The sequence below is a fragment of the Cheilinus undulatus genome, linkage group 7, assembly GCF_018320785.1.
Source record: "Cheilinus undulatus linkage group 7, ASM1832078v1, whole genome shotgun sequence".
In the NCBI taxonomy this organism is placed as follows: domain Eukaryota; kingdom Metazoa; phylum Chordata; class Actinopteri; order Labriformes; family Labridae; genus Cheilinus; species Cheilinus undulatus.
Window position 1 is genome coordinate 12271449 of NC_054871.1, and position 15683 is coordinate 12287131.

The 15683-nt window shown below is 37.6% G+C and overlaps 1 long non-coding RNA gene across 3 annotated transcripts in view; it reads left to right on the forward strand.

Moving 5' to 3' along the window:
* The window catches only part of LOC121512359, a 98918-nt gene that overhangs the window by 28757 nt on the left and 54478 nt on the right, over positions 1-15683 (forward strand). The window contains exon 4 of one of the 3 annotated variants that reach the window (XR_005992103.1): positions 2938-3013. The exons of the other annotated variants lie outside the window; for them this stretch is intronic. This is a non-coding gene — a long non-coding RNA (uncharacterized LOC121512359). Of the gene's footprint in view, positions 1-2937; positions 3014-15683 lie in introns of those variants that run through there. 3 annotated transcript variants of the gene reach the window in all.

Here is a 15683-nt window from a genome sequence, read left to right on the forward strand (position 1 = left end):
ACCATAACCATGGATAAAAAAAGAGTGCAGAAAAGGTGCATATTGGTGCATTAGATTATTAAAAAAACAAAAAGAATGGAAAAAAATGGTTTGCTGCTTAACAGTCAGCATGTTTAAACACAAAGTCCATAGTTATGTTCCCCAAATTTTCCCCATTTTTTATTACATCAAGTAATAAAAACACAATTGGTTATCCTTAAAAATTAAACAGCACGGTACATGAAACACAGATCTTTTTGTTTAAAAGAGTGTTTTCACTGAAAAAAAGAGACTTTCAGCAATTACAGTTACAAAACATCGTATTTTATCGGCCGTATCATGTCAGTGTAGTGTATTGTATCGTACCGTATTGTATTATATTGTGTTGTGTCCTGTTACATCCATAGACCATACTGTATTGTATAATATTATATCACTTACAATAGAATACAATACAAGAACTTTGTTCATCCCCAAAGGGAAATTCACTCTTCTGGGAGTCTCATCTGTTTACTGTAGAATTATAAAGTCTAATAGCTGATGGTATGAAAGATTTTCTAAATCTTTCTGTCCTGCAGCGCAGGGATAGGAGCCGTCCACCACCGTTGTTTCTTTGCTCACTGAGGGAGATATGAAGTGGATGATCCATGTTTCTCAGAATGGCCTCCATTAGTATCTCCATCTTAGTATAGAATTATATCATATACTATCGTATCACACTGTATCAAATTGTATCGTACCGTACAGTTTTGTGTCATACCATATAGTACAATTTTGTGATTTGTATTATATCGTATTGCATTGTACCATGTTGTATAGTGTTGTGTTATTCGATTGTACTAGGGCTGAAACGATTCCTCGAATTATTCAAGTGACTCGATTAAAAAAATTCCTGAGGCAAATTAACTGCCTTGAAACTTCACTTGAATCAGTCATGTATCTGCCCATGGTGTAAAGTCAGTGTGTTGCACGGTGTGCCGTGTTTCTCACAGACGGCTAGTTGTATGGCACAATGCACTTGTTTTCGCTGTCAGTGTATTGTAACATACATGATGCGAGGCGTCAATCACGAGGGAAGAGAAGTTGATGCCGTGATATTTACATGTACTTGTCCTGCGTTTTTCAGATTTTTATGGTGGATGAACTCACAAACAAATACGTGGCTGCATAAAATTAAAAATGAACACCCTTTGAAAAATAGATCCTATTCCTGTAATGTAAAAATTTGTTAATGATGGAGCTTTATTCTTTCTAGAATGTGAAATAATACATTCATGCATTAAGTAGAGGATGTTAAAATGATTAAGTGTCTCTTTACTTTAATTACAAACTGGAAAATAAAAATAAACTACAATAGAAGAAATAAAGTGTTAGCACCCAAAATTTCCCTGGAGAGGATGCCAAATAAAGCATAATCTAATGTACTTATTTAACTTTCTTTTCTTTTAACTTAAATAATTGTAAATATCCATCAGAACTGTATTGCACTTTGTAAAATATATTTTCTTGATAGATGCTGTTGAGGGCATTTTTTTCACACAGAAGTAGAGCATTTAAGGAACCCATCTTCTTCTCATTTTTCTGGTACTATTTCTCTTGAAAAAAGCAAAAGTGATTGATTAAAAAATGCAAAACTTCTTATTACTACTCGATCAATTGACAGAAGAATCGATAAAGTACTCTAATACAAAACTAATCGATAACTGCAGCCCTATTGTACCGTACAACATTGTATCCTATTATGATGAAACCATTAATTTACACTCCTAATGAAAACCCATGAATTTCAGCTGCCCCTGCCAAGGAGAAGACGCAATTCCATGGCACTCATCAGAGCTGCTGAAAATTCATTTGTTCTGGAAATTCCTGCATAAAGTTAATTGAAAAAGGCTGTTGTCTTTCAAACAGCTTTCTTATGCCCCTGGGCCTTATGCCTATATTACACAACAGGCAAACAAAGAAAGTTATGCTCAAAACTTAAAGGTCTGTCTCTCATATATTTCCCAGCCTTTTCTTTGAATGTTGTTTTAACAGAGCTCCATTCTCTTCAAACAATACAAGCACTCATAATGAACTGCACCTGTCATTTCTACTTTCTAAAGTTTTCTTAGTTATATGAACTAGTGACAGTAGCCCAGCTCCAAGTGCTGTTTAAAATGCTCATTGTGGGAAGACTTGACTTCTGTCCCTTCATTTCTATGCACATTGTCTTGTATCCTAGATTTCTTAAAGGTAATGTCATGATTATTTATCAAAGGTATGGCTCAGCACAGCAGCGATGTTTAATCTTTGTTTTGTCCACCATTGTGGCCTTGAGGTTAACACCCAATTTCAGAAATCAAACAAAATTTTACCAAACATGCCCTCTGCACCTTAAAAAAATAATGTAAGCAGGTTACTTTCATACTGTGTTTCTGCATCTTGTTTTTTGGGGTTTGAAAAATTACTCCTGAACAAAGAAAGCAAACAACAATCAAACAAACAAATCAAACAAATAAAACCACATATTTTAGTCTGATATTTACCAGTTTTGATATACCTCAAATACAGGTCTTTCCCAGACATCCCTGAAGCATCACGAGCATTTTTCTTTGAAAGGTCTGCTGCTGAATAATGAATGAAGAAAAGACTATGCTGTGAAAAAGGAAGATTTGTTCTCCCTCAACCAAATCCCAACATAATTATTCACCCAAACTGAACCATACAGACACCCAAACCAATTTAATGCATCTGATGATGAATAGCGCTGCTCAATTATGGCAAAAATTATAATCACAATTATTTTGATTGATACTGAAATCACAATTGTCAAACATAATTACTTACTGAATTTACAAAAACAGCGTATTTGTGTGAATTTCAAATGATTAAATCTGTTTGCTATGCTGCCTTAGGGGGCAGCCGCCTCCATGTGAAAAAATCTGCAATTTATTGTTTTTTTTTGTTTGTTTGTTTTAGGTCTGAAAGACTTTGCAACCAGACAGGTTTTTGTGCAAATACTAACAAAACTACATGCTGTTAAATTTGATCAAACCATGGCTGATTTTACAAAGATTCGCTCCTGATGAGTACAAATCTGATCAATAAAAACACTTGTAGATGCTTAAAAACATCATCCTCTTCATCCAAGTTCTTTTTGTTTCAATGTGTTGTTATGTAGTCTGGTAAAAGAGGGAGGCAGGCAGTAAGCAGACCAACATCCAATGATACATTGAACAACAAAGTTCCCTCTGACCTACGACACGCAAGAAATCCCTGCTCAATAAGCTCCCTGACATTACTCCTCTGACCAGTCACCTGCACCCTTTGTATTATTTGTAACATGATTTAGTTCATAGAATGGATGGAAAGTTGGTCTCTCCTCTCAGCCACTTGGTGAAAAGGGGGGCAGTGCAGCCAGTGAAACAGTGAAATAAAATTGCACTGACCTCCTACCTGTGCATAACATTGCCGTTGTGCACAGACCAGAGGAGAGAGAGGCAGGAACCTTATTTTATCTTCCATGCTAATGTACCTCAGTTCACCAGAAGATTGTAAAAAATACACTAGGGCTGCAACAACGAATCAATGAAATCAATAAAAATCGATAATTAAAACTGTTGGCAATAAATTTACATATCGATTCATTGTGCCGCGCGATTATGGCTTCAGTTGGCTTGGCACAGAGCTGTTGACGTCACCCACAGACGGCTGATAAACTTTACTTTTGCTTAGTTTAGCACTTCTCTGATTATAATCTAATCCTTCCTCACGTCATAGTTTGCCAAACTGCAAGTCTAACTCTTAGATCATGCAGAAGACAACTGGAATAGCTCCTAATAGAGAGAAAGAGAGTCTGTGATGTGGCCCTCTGTGTCTCTGCAGACAGGAACGGCTTTGAATTATGGCAGAAATAGAGCCAATACAAAGAAGCACATGGACTTTTTTGTGACTATGTGAAGACTTTTTGTCACAGGGTTATTATTTTGTCACTTTTTTATTACCGAGATGGGAGAAAGGTTTGTGAAAAAAGTCAGTTATTATTGTTTACTGTGTATCATGCATGAGTTTGATCTCCATTTTTTTCTTTAAAGTCTCATAACTTCTTTTAATTCTAAGTGACATTACTGCTGCACACATATTCTTAAAGCCATGAAAAGGGATGTTTATAGCCTGATTATGTCCCCGCAGGGTTGATGTTTTACACGCTTTTAAAGACACTAAGATCAGGAAAGACAACATGGTTAAAAAAATAGCTTAGGGCTCAGAGGGTTAAGTGCATTGAAAGGGGAAATCATGCATGCAATCGATTGTGATTAAAAAAAGATGCACTAATTGTGAATCTAAAGTAATTATGGGTGATTAATCTTGACGTCCATTGTTTTCATGATCATAGAAAGCAAAGCTTGCAGTTAAAAATTAAATTAACGGCCCAGCACTTTCAAATAGTAAAATATATTTAATCACAAATAAAAGAATAAAAAGAAAAGCCACTTTAAGAATATTCTCAACTCTGTAAGGTTGCATCACATTATATAGTTTGCCCTCTATTTTTCTGAGTAAAGTAACAGGGATTTTATACAGGGTGTAATTAATTCTAATCTACAGTAAATATTAAGGTGGTGCTGACTCCTGCCACATGGGTAATGCCCCCCTTCCACCCCCCTCCAGGCCAGTGGAGTTACTAGCACACACATTAAGTTCACACTGTGAGTTTTGCTTTTGGCAAGTTCTTATCAGGAGCCATAGCGAAAATCCCAGTCAGAGGATTTGCTCAATTTTGAGTTGAAGTTTTCTGTTATGGTTTAAAAAATTGTGTCTAAAACTAAAAATTGTGGGCAAAAACATGACATGTGGAGAGGGAGCGAGTTGACACCAGGACACATTTAACTAATTTTATTTGTACATGTGATCACAAGCATTTTAAAAAACAAAGCTTTATTTGAAGAGAAAGGCAGAGTGTCTTTTGCTTTTTTGGACCATCAAAGTGTTACCACAGTTGAAGACATGGGGCTGCTGCATCGTTTACAGCATTGTAATGAGCTGCAGCCATTATGTCTCTGCATGTATAATTATTATGTGTGAATAATGGGACTGAACTGTGAGGAGACCTCCCACTGTGGGTCCCTGCGTAGCCGGTCCCCTGAGCTCTCACATCTGGCCAGAGCTTTGAAGTGGCAGGTGTGCCATCAACATGCAACACACATAAATGAAACCGTGCCACCATGTTTTTGAATGAGAGCGAGACATAGCTCTTTGTTGCTAAGTACAAAGAACATACACATTGTTGTTTTGGTGTTCAGGGACTGTTTCTGATTCAGAATAATCGCATTCATACATCTTAGGTTACTGAGGCTTTAATGTTCAAATGAAAAAAATAGGTTTAAAACCCACACGGTTGTCAGGTGTAAGTCATCCGGGATGAGCTTCGACTTGACATGAGTCTCTCTACTCGTGTGTGAAAGACCTGATCTAACATGACTACCCCTCCCCATGGCACGCTGGAATTGTATTTCACATGAAAAAGGTTGGATTTACACACATGCACAAACACCCACATGTATGCAAAAGTGCCTTGAAGTTACATGCATGCGAGGCACCACCGCAGTAGAATAAGTATAAGAATACAGGAAAGTCACACAAATGTCACTATTCCACACAGACGCACCTACATCAGCATGCACGTCTCACTTTTGAGGTTGCAAAGACCCAAAAAGTTTGACTGCACTACACAGAGATGTTCTCTCTCCTTGTGGATGCAGAAATGTAATCCCCAAAACACAGTTGCAAGCTAATATGTAGATTTTTCCACTAGCATGTGTCCTGTTTTAGTACCCATTTTATATTGCTTTTCAAGGACAAATGCAGCTTCTGTAAACCATTAAATTAGTTTTTTTTCAGTACATATGGTGTAGGTTCTGCAGTTTGCTGATTGGTCAAAAGAATCCTCACCTCCCACACAACAGCGGTAATTAACACAATCAAGGAACTCGCCATGTTTAGATATCCTGTAGATTTGGAAAGAAGAATATTATGAGGACGATGTTCTTAATCAGTGATGCCAACAATATCCAACCCATGGATGACCTTGGAGATGCACATATTCCTGGAGATTGTCAGTAACGAAGAGATGCAGAGGGAATTGGGCGGCATCGTGAAGAGCAAGAAAATGTTCCAGATGGTGGCGTAGCCTTGAAAACTGTTTTAGGGTTTACCATGCTGAACCATACTAAATCATACTCAATCAAACTGACCACCTGGTGGAAACGCTGCTCAAGTTTGCCTTACTATGAGCTACCTGAGTGTTAAAAGGTGTATTCTCCTGTAGAAGATGTGGAAGTGTGTGAAACTGGGAATATCAACATCTAATAGTCAAATTTATAATGTGATGCTTACTTCTCTGATGATAACTGCAGCAACCAGTGCAGGAAAATATGTGTATGTTATTTGGTTCCTTCTGTGTTTCCATAGAAACATGCAAAGTGCAAAAATCCAAGATGGCAGCAGTCATGGTAGGAGCCCTTCCTATGCGTGAATCAAAGGCTTATTGTGTTAATTGAAATTGTAGCTTAGGCATACCCACGGTTAGTTAATCTGCAAAGAGGAACGAAGACTGGTGGTGCTAGCTTGTAATGTTAGCCTTGTTGTAGAGAGTATATCAGGCTAACATCAAATCTGCTGTGACTCTGTGAGGAATTTGATCGTTTACTAAGGATTTTCTTCTTTTTAGACTAGTCAGTTAAACACTATTTAACTTGTTGTTTAGCTGAAATGGGAAATAGATGCCTAAGAACATCCTAAATAGACCTAATTATAAATATATATCATATATTTATAATTGTATCATAAATCATTTTACTAAGTTTGTTCTGCTAAATTCTACTAGGAATATTACACACCTTTAAAATGGTTCATGTTATTATTTTAGAATTGCATCTATGTATTAAAAAAATCCTTTTAACACTGAAAACGAGATAACTTGTGATGGAATTTACTGTACCTCAACCTTTTGAGTCAGAAACCTTGTTTTTAGGATCACACATTTAACACAGATTATAAGTCTACAGTTTTGAACTAATCTGTCATTATACAGTGATACCATGAGTTTAAAAACAATATTGCCACATTACTGCATGCCAACTTCATCAGTAATATCAATTTTAAATCTTGCCAACTTTCCGTTGGCTTTCGTTCTCATTACTGAGTCGAAGCTCCTCATGAGCTCACCTCTCATATACCTCCTGTTGCTGAATTATATGTAAGGTCTGTTTTGTTTACTTGAGCAGTAAACATTTTAATTGAAATGGGACCTTTGGGATGAAAATGATGTTCAAAGGTATTAGACCAAGCTCCAGGTAGACTCATGGAAAATGAGATCTGAATTAGAAAAACTACATCACTGTAGAATCCACCGTGCATGACGCACTTTTGACAACTTCATTTTCACGTAAAAAGTTTGCTGTGTCCTGTCTGTCTGTGTCACCAATAAATAAATGTCATGAGCTGCGACCATCACACACTGCACATGATCTAAAGGGGCTGCAATTTTACCATATTGAGTAATGTAAGTGATGGCTTTATTACTAAAACATTCTTTGATACAGAGCAGTGCAGATTTAAGTGAAAAGACTCCTCAGATTAAAACAAGTGACTAGAAGAGGTGGGCAGCACAAACCATAGGCTGTGCACTAAAATAGCCACACTGCTTGTTGTGGACTTTGCTGAACACTGAAAATCATATAGCAGGAAAGGAGCACTTGTTTAAGCACTGAAACAAGGTTCTCTTTCTGTGGTTAAGTTCATGTTAAAACCTTCAGTCTACCTAAAAAATACGTGTGGAACCAAACTGGAAGTAACTTACCCTTAGTTTAAAGACCCTGTAAAGTGAAAATAAATCTGTATTTAGGTTTGTTATATGACAGGTCACTATGTTATGAACCCCTAGGTCAGATTTCAGTCAAATAAAACATCTCTAAGTTTAACAAATTAAGCTTCAAAATCATTTAAGATGAGGCAGTAAAATCTGCTCTTGAATGTGGGCATGTCTGTTGAAGGATCTGAAGTCATGCCCACTCAGGAGAAATACAGTTCTCTCAAATTAAAAACAAAATGCTACATTCTGAATGGATGTAGCACTCACACTATTAGCCTGTCCTTTGACCTCGGGTTGACCTTATGATCAGAAAGCAGCTGCCTGACTCTGTGCCAGAACAGGGATGAAGTCAGTTTTCTGGCTCAAATCTCTGTTATGATGCTTTAAATGAGCCCTAGGCCACTGTGGCTGATAGATTTGGCAAATTTACCTCACAAAGAACAAAAAAACAGCATTTAACTGACTGTTAACTTTCAATAAAGCTAGTGACAACAGACAGACTACATTTTTATACTGTAGTGTTAGGGGGCAGGGTCATAGAGTGGTGCAGGAATGAATCCTAAAACACAGAAGTGAGTTAGCATTTTTAAACTTCCGGTTCCCTCTTCTGAAAGTCTATGGGATTTTTGAATGAGTTTTCAGTTAAATGCCTGAAATAAGGTCTGTGGTGGACACAAGCTCAAGAGAGTTTAACGTTTTATCTTACGACATAAAATACATCTGAAACATGTCCCATCTTTGAATTGTGTATCTTTTCACATCTTAATAAAGGAAGTTGCTAAAAGGTAGCTATCAAGGGCTACAGCGTTTGTTGGTAAGACTATACGTCATCATCCGAAGAGCGGCAACTGAGCCTGGCTCTCTCTTGTATCCGCGGGTGATGACGTTAAATTCAGTTGACCGTGTTGTAGTTCAGTATATTATGATGTTAGCTTTTTACTTGCGTCAGTTAGATTAACAAACCAGATATGATGCTTTTATTATCAATTTGTGAAGATTATCTTTATGAACAAAACTTGTAAGCTTCATAAACTTTCATTGGACACAGAGCTTATTTTCAGCAATAATCCAAAAACCCACTGAAAAATCCCATAGGCTCGACGCTTACTTCCGGGTTGGCCTACAGAATTATGCCACGACTGCACCACTCTATTCCCCACTTTGGGCTGGTGACATCACCAGTCCACATATTTGCCCCACCCAAATTAAGCCCAGCAAAGAAAGAGTTGAAAAACTTTGTAACGGTCTACGTCCAAAATCCAGTCACATGTAGATCTCAGTGTTTGCACATGTTTACAGCAACCATATTCCACCATATCTAGTGTGTTAAGACCCAAATTTTGGATTTCACTTTACAGGGTCTTTAAGACAGCAGAAGCATAAAAAATATCACAAAACCGTTTTAGATGCAAACTACTTGAATATTAAAACACAGTTAAAAATGGTGTGATTCATCTTTTCAGAAATCTTTTACAGCTCTAGAGTGTAACCTGTTTCTTTAAGTGCAAGACTTTGACTTAATGGGGGAGAAAAGCTGCTTAAAAGTGGTGCTGTCAGTTTAGTTCACTTTGCTGTATATCTCAGCCTTCTTTGAGCAATGATGCAGCCTCTTGCAACACCGAATGAATGGGAGCAAATTTTCAACCATGTCAGGTCACATGGACAGAGGGTGATAGTGACTGCACATGCAGTCATGACGGCACATCTCAGCATTTAATACTTTTTTTTGGTGGCATTTAGATAAAGAAAATTAGCTTTAAAAGTCATTTTATAAACTGGATTTTATCATTGTTGTTATCCACCTTGAGGTCACAGTACAAACAATGCTAATAAATAATCTGATATAACAGTTATATAATGCTATAAGGTATCCTTGATCCTGAAACTATTCAGAAAACAACCAGAAAGTGGTTTAAAAATAACCCCAGTCTAATTAGTTCTATGCTTTGTGTGTGTGTGTGTGTGTGTGTGTGGGTGTGGGTGTGTGTGTGTGTGTATGTGTGTGTGTGAGGGCAGGATGAGGCTGAAGCGACAGAGTAATTAAAAGAAACGAGTCTTTGATCTTAATGAGGTTTCTCTACACTCGTCAGTGAGTGAGGGGGTGTGTTTGTATGTTAGAGTGTGTGTTCATACTTTCTATAAAAATAATGAAAGCCCCCAAAAATAAACCCAGTCTGAAATGAAAAGTAAACTCCAATTCTGTGCCAAACAGTAGGGGGGAGTATTATCTCTGCCCGCTCGGCTGACTTTCTGCTTTTTGGTCACACTACATGACTATTCTTTGAAATAACAGATTTAGGTCAGAGTGGAAAAAAAGCCACTTCCTACATCCGTTTTCCCTCTCAACTTTGAGACTAATTGACTTGAAGATAATTTAAATTCTGAACGGTGGCAGCAGGAATCCACTCCATTCAGCGGTGAGATTGATGCATCTAAACAACACCAACAAACATGGCCTGCAATCACTCCAGAGGGGGTACTCCACTGAGAACATCATTACTGTCTCTGTGTTGTCTGCTGAATCAAAGTGGCTCCCCCGGCTTTGATAAAAGAGGCGGGTGCCGACCAGGGTGGCGGTTTGCTGCTGGGTTAGCTAAATCAGAATTCACCATTGATAAACCAGAGATACTTATATCACAGTCTGACTAAAATAATTGTAAAAGAAACCCATATGTAGGATTAAACATAAGGTATGGTTTGAAATGTTCATCCATGTGCTTAAACTGCTGGTTTGAAGCAAGACAATACACAAATAATATCAAACAGAATAAAACACAATTAAAAATAAACTACACCATACGATCAGAGAGAATAAAATATAAGTATAGTGTAACTCGAGATCATTAAAAGTTCAAATTCAGTATCATTTATTTATAAAGCCCTTTACTACAACAGTCTGACAACGTTTGGAAGTAAGAAATAAAAAAAGGATCTGCTGCCTAATCAATAATCAATCAAAACCTCTTAATGTGCAAAAACAACAGAGGGTGCAAAACAAAGCCATGACCAAAGACTGCACTTAAGAAATGGACCTAGTCATTACAACGTCACCAATTAGTTATCTGGGTCAAGATTTTGAAACTTTACATTTGCACTGTTTATGCTGCTGTTGACCTTTTTTGGAGGGAGGTTTGATCCTGTTTTCAGTTACTAATAATCTTTTCATGGATATTACCACTTACTAGTATAGTGTCTATAAAAAGTATTCACCCCCTTGGATGTTTTACCCTTTTTATTGATTTTATAAATCAGTCATGGGCAATATAATTTAGCTCTTATGACAAAAAACATTTTTTAAAGCTCTTTAACGTCAAAGTTAAAACAGATTTCTCCAGAGTAATGTCAGTTGAATAAAAATATATTATGTAAAATAAGTAACTGCATAAATATTCACCCCTTCAAGTCATTTTCCAATATTTTGACACATTCATTTTATCCTCTACCCTTTTAAGCTTTCCAGGACCAGCTGTCAGGAAACATCCCCACAGCATGATGCTGCCACCACCATGCTTTACAGTGGGAATGGTGTGTGTGAGGTGATGTACAGTGTTTGGCCAAAAAGCACCATTTTGGGCTCATCAGACTGAAGAACTTTCTACCACTTAACCATGAAGTCTTCCACATGCCTTTTAGTAGAGGCTAGTCAGATTTAATCTTGACTTTTGTTCAACAGTGGCTTCCTGTTTGCCCAGGCAACAGTTGTTGCAGAGTCTCTCCCATCTCAGCTGCAGAAGCTTGTAACTCTTTCAGAGTAGTCATAGAGGACTTGGTGGCCTCTCTCACTAGTCTCCTTCTTGCACGGTCACTCAGTTTGTGAGGACGGCCTGATCTAAGCAGATTTACACATGTGCCAGGCTGACTTAAACTTTTCAGTAACCTTATCTCTGAGTTGCTTGGAGTGTCCTTTTGTCTCACTTGAGACACATTTACTGCTCTCAGGTGATCTCCATTTCACTAATTGTGAGACTACTAGCACTGATTGGCTGGACCTCTGTTGAGCTAGATCAGTCACTGTAAAGGGGGTGAATATTTATGAAGTCACTTAATTTACATTACTTTATAGAAATCTGTTTTTATTTGACATCATAGGGTTTTTTTTTTTGTAATTTTTCCTGACAAAAAGACGAAATTATATTAACCATGGCTGATTTATAAAACCAATAAAAGGCTTAAATATCCAAGGGGATGAATACTTTTCATAGACACTGTATTGTATAATGAGTACACAGTTTTGCTTGGTGGTAAAGGCTCTGCCCAAAAGGCACTTCCTTAGCCAAGCATGCTTTGGCTTTCCAGGGGGTCTGGGCCGTAAACCCTCATATAGATGGATGCAACACATGGTTGACAATGCATGTCAAAACAATGGAATTATGTTTGGCAGGCAACCTACTCCATAGCATTAGAAAAGAGAATATGAGTGTGCAACAAAAGCTTCAGACTAGAAAGGAGGATGCTTTGGTGATAGAGGTTAAGCTTTTCAAGCAGCAAATCAGTGTGATCAGCATTGTGAAGCAGTGGTAAGTGAAAAGGCAGTCTTTTTTAAATGGACCATATTATTGATAGACTGAGCTGGGATTGACATTGCCACTGCTGGGAGATAAAAATTCTGCTGGGCCTTTGACTTTTGACCATGATCAGCATTATTATAATGTGACTTGTCCTGGATGAACTTCTTTTGATGAGAGAGTTAATGCACTGAGTTATGCATCTTTCCTTGGTCAGGTGACCACACACTTTTGTCTGTGTACTTTGCTTAGTGGTAATGTTGTAGCCCATGGACAGCAGCTGTTGTTGTCGTTATTGTGAAACCTCGGTTCAAATCTGGCCTGTGGCACCATTCCACCTTGTTATTCCCCTTTCTCTCCCTCTCAGGTTTCTGACTCTATCTTACATGCCCTGTCCTTTATAAATAAAAACATGAAAGACCCCACAAAAAAGCTTGTATTCAGACATAACAAAGCTATTTTGAGTCATGATAAGCTACTGTATTTTTGGGTAGGTTATCTGCAGAGGGATGCTGTTTAACATTCAGAGAAGTACGTACTGTAGGCTAAGTTTCAGACTTGTTTAACACATGGAAACACTGCAGGATAAAGACATGTCTCTGGGTAAATGAACTAATGTTCCTAGCTCTCTGAAATGCTAACCTTTTTAAAGTGCGGTCTGCTTTCTGTTTGCAGGACACACACGATAGGTGTCTTAATCAAACTGGAGCATTTGGTCTGGGCTCCCTCTGACAGCTTCAGACAGTTTCTCATTACTGAGCTGGCATTTAGCATTTAGTCATATTAACATTCAGTTCAGCTCCTGTCTGCTGAGTCAGAGCACAGTGTGTACTCCAAAACACACCCAAAGACTCCACAATGGGACACTAACAAGGTTTGAAAACCCTTAATGGAACAGTAAAAGCTGATTATTAGACTGATTAGGAGTGTTTAAGTGTAGTACACATTGATTTAAAGATGGAGTGATAAAGTGATGGAGTTTTTTGTTTGGTTTGTTCAATTTATGCTTCATTTCTTCAGTTAATTTACTCTGTTGGTTGCTTGTAGCTCTGATTTTAGTATTCAACTATGCGTGCATATATTTTATGCCCTTTTTATGGCTGTGAAAAATCTTACAGTGCTCCTCCAACCCTGTTTCCAATACAAACAACTTTATCAACAAGTCACTTTAAAACAGTATTTCCTTTACAGCTGAGCAGGGGGAGGGTGATAAACGAGTCAAAAGGCAAATAAAAAGTTAGCCACAGCAGAACTCCTCTATCGATGTTCATATTCTCTCGTTTTTTTGTAGCCACATCAGTGAAATTTTATTTCAACAACAGAAGTGTTTGAAACATGTTCTGGAAGCTGATTACAAGCATTCAAAGCCTCCTGGATTTCTACTTCTTTGATTTGAAAGGCTACAGGTGTAAAATGATGCTCTGCAGCAATCATAGAGGTCAACGTAAAAGAACAACTCAAACATGATTGAAAATTTGGTTCATTTTCTGCTTTGTCCTATGGCTTTGTATGAAGTTTCAGTGCTCACTATAAGTCACATCATGTAGTTTCTTTCTATTATTATTGATTTTCAAACCATTATTTTTAGTCCATTATTCTCATGCAAAACTTAACTGCAATACAGCTTACTTGTTTGTGCATTAGATCCTTTCTATTGGGTTGATTACAGATTCGTTCTTAATCTAGAATGCAGGAAATACCACTAAATACCAGAATCATTACTTAAAAGTCCACTTAACAATGCTCGTGCACAAATTTTGCAACTCTGTTTAGCGCTGCGATTTCAATAAAGGAGTAGAAACACAGCGTGTACTTTAGTCATCTGCAAAGATTGTATCCAGCATAACTGTGAATAGTCCAAAGGGCACGTGGTTACATTTTTCTACAAGTACTTGTGTTACAGCTCAAGTTTGGTATTTTGACCACAGAAAAAAATAACATTTTTGAACAGCAGGGCAGTTAGGTAATTGATTGATACTGTAGCTTATATCAATGTTATTGAATATTAAACTTCATGAAATGACAGATGGAATCGACAAATGTTGGGGGTTAGGGGTTGACAGATTATTGACCGGGCTGATGTTCACGGCCAACATTTGCCATTAGGCTGATAATCGGCATCAGTCTTTATGTTACTGATCTCTGGCTCTGTTTTCACTCTCCACAGTTTAAATCTGAATTTGTCTGAAGGAGCTCCATCTTTACCATTACTATTATTAATGTGATGAACACATTAAAGCATCAGCAGCTATGACCCACCACCAGTATGATCCATAATCCTCAATGCAATTTCACTTTTTTTCCTTTGTAATGGCTCATTTCTACTGTAAATGGTCTCAAATATTGGTTATTAGGGATGCATGATATTGGATTGTATACGCCAATATTTATAGACTAATTTTAAGTAATACCAATATTATATCATTTTATGCATTTTAGACCTAAAACTTAAGTTTTTAAAACACACTTTAAAGTTTAAGGAATGAAGATGAACAAAGAGAAGACATCAGCTGAGGTAGCTCTGTTGGTCCTTCCTAAAATTCCAAAAACTAATTTATACATATCACTAAAATTAAAAGCAGATGTAAACATAGGTTAAAAACATCAGCAGACATTCTCATGTCTGCTGATGCTGATATTGTCTCAATAATATTGTGCATTCTAACTGACCCTTGGCTAAGCCCCTCCTTAAAACAGCCACTATGCAATCCTAGGTTAGCAATTGTAACAATGCACCGGAGGCCTAGCAAGCTTCCACAGAAGCTTACCCCCTATTTACACAGTGGAAAACTAGGTATTCAGCACCGCAGATGTAAAAACTTGACAGTCGTAGCAACAGTAACCAAGGGGGCTGGGCTTAGTGAAGGGTCAATTGGATATTGGTCTCATAACCTCCTCGTAATCTGTATCTGGCAAAGAGGACAAAGGTCAAGGTCTCTGGGCCTCATCATCCCTTACTTTTGAACCTGATTTCTCTAGAACACTTTGAGGGATTTTCTTCAAATTCTGCAAAATATGTTCACTGTGACTTAAGGGTTAGTAAGCTATTGATGCGATTTTTGCAAGTTACATAAACATAAGACACTTAGATGTCAAATTAACACATTACATTTTCAAATGCAGGAAGAGTATGTAGAAACTGGGGGTAAGAGTCTCTCATGATTAACATTAAAAGGCATCAGTAGGTCCGCATCAGTGCAGATTTGTGTTTGGAGCGTCTAAGAACAGGCTCTTACGCCACCCTCAAAGTTCTGGATGACTCTCACTGCGGTTGACCTGCCACATGAGCATGCAAACAGGGTCAAAGTGTTCAGGGAGAGTTTGTGGGGATGGTTTGAGAAAGAGCC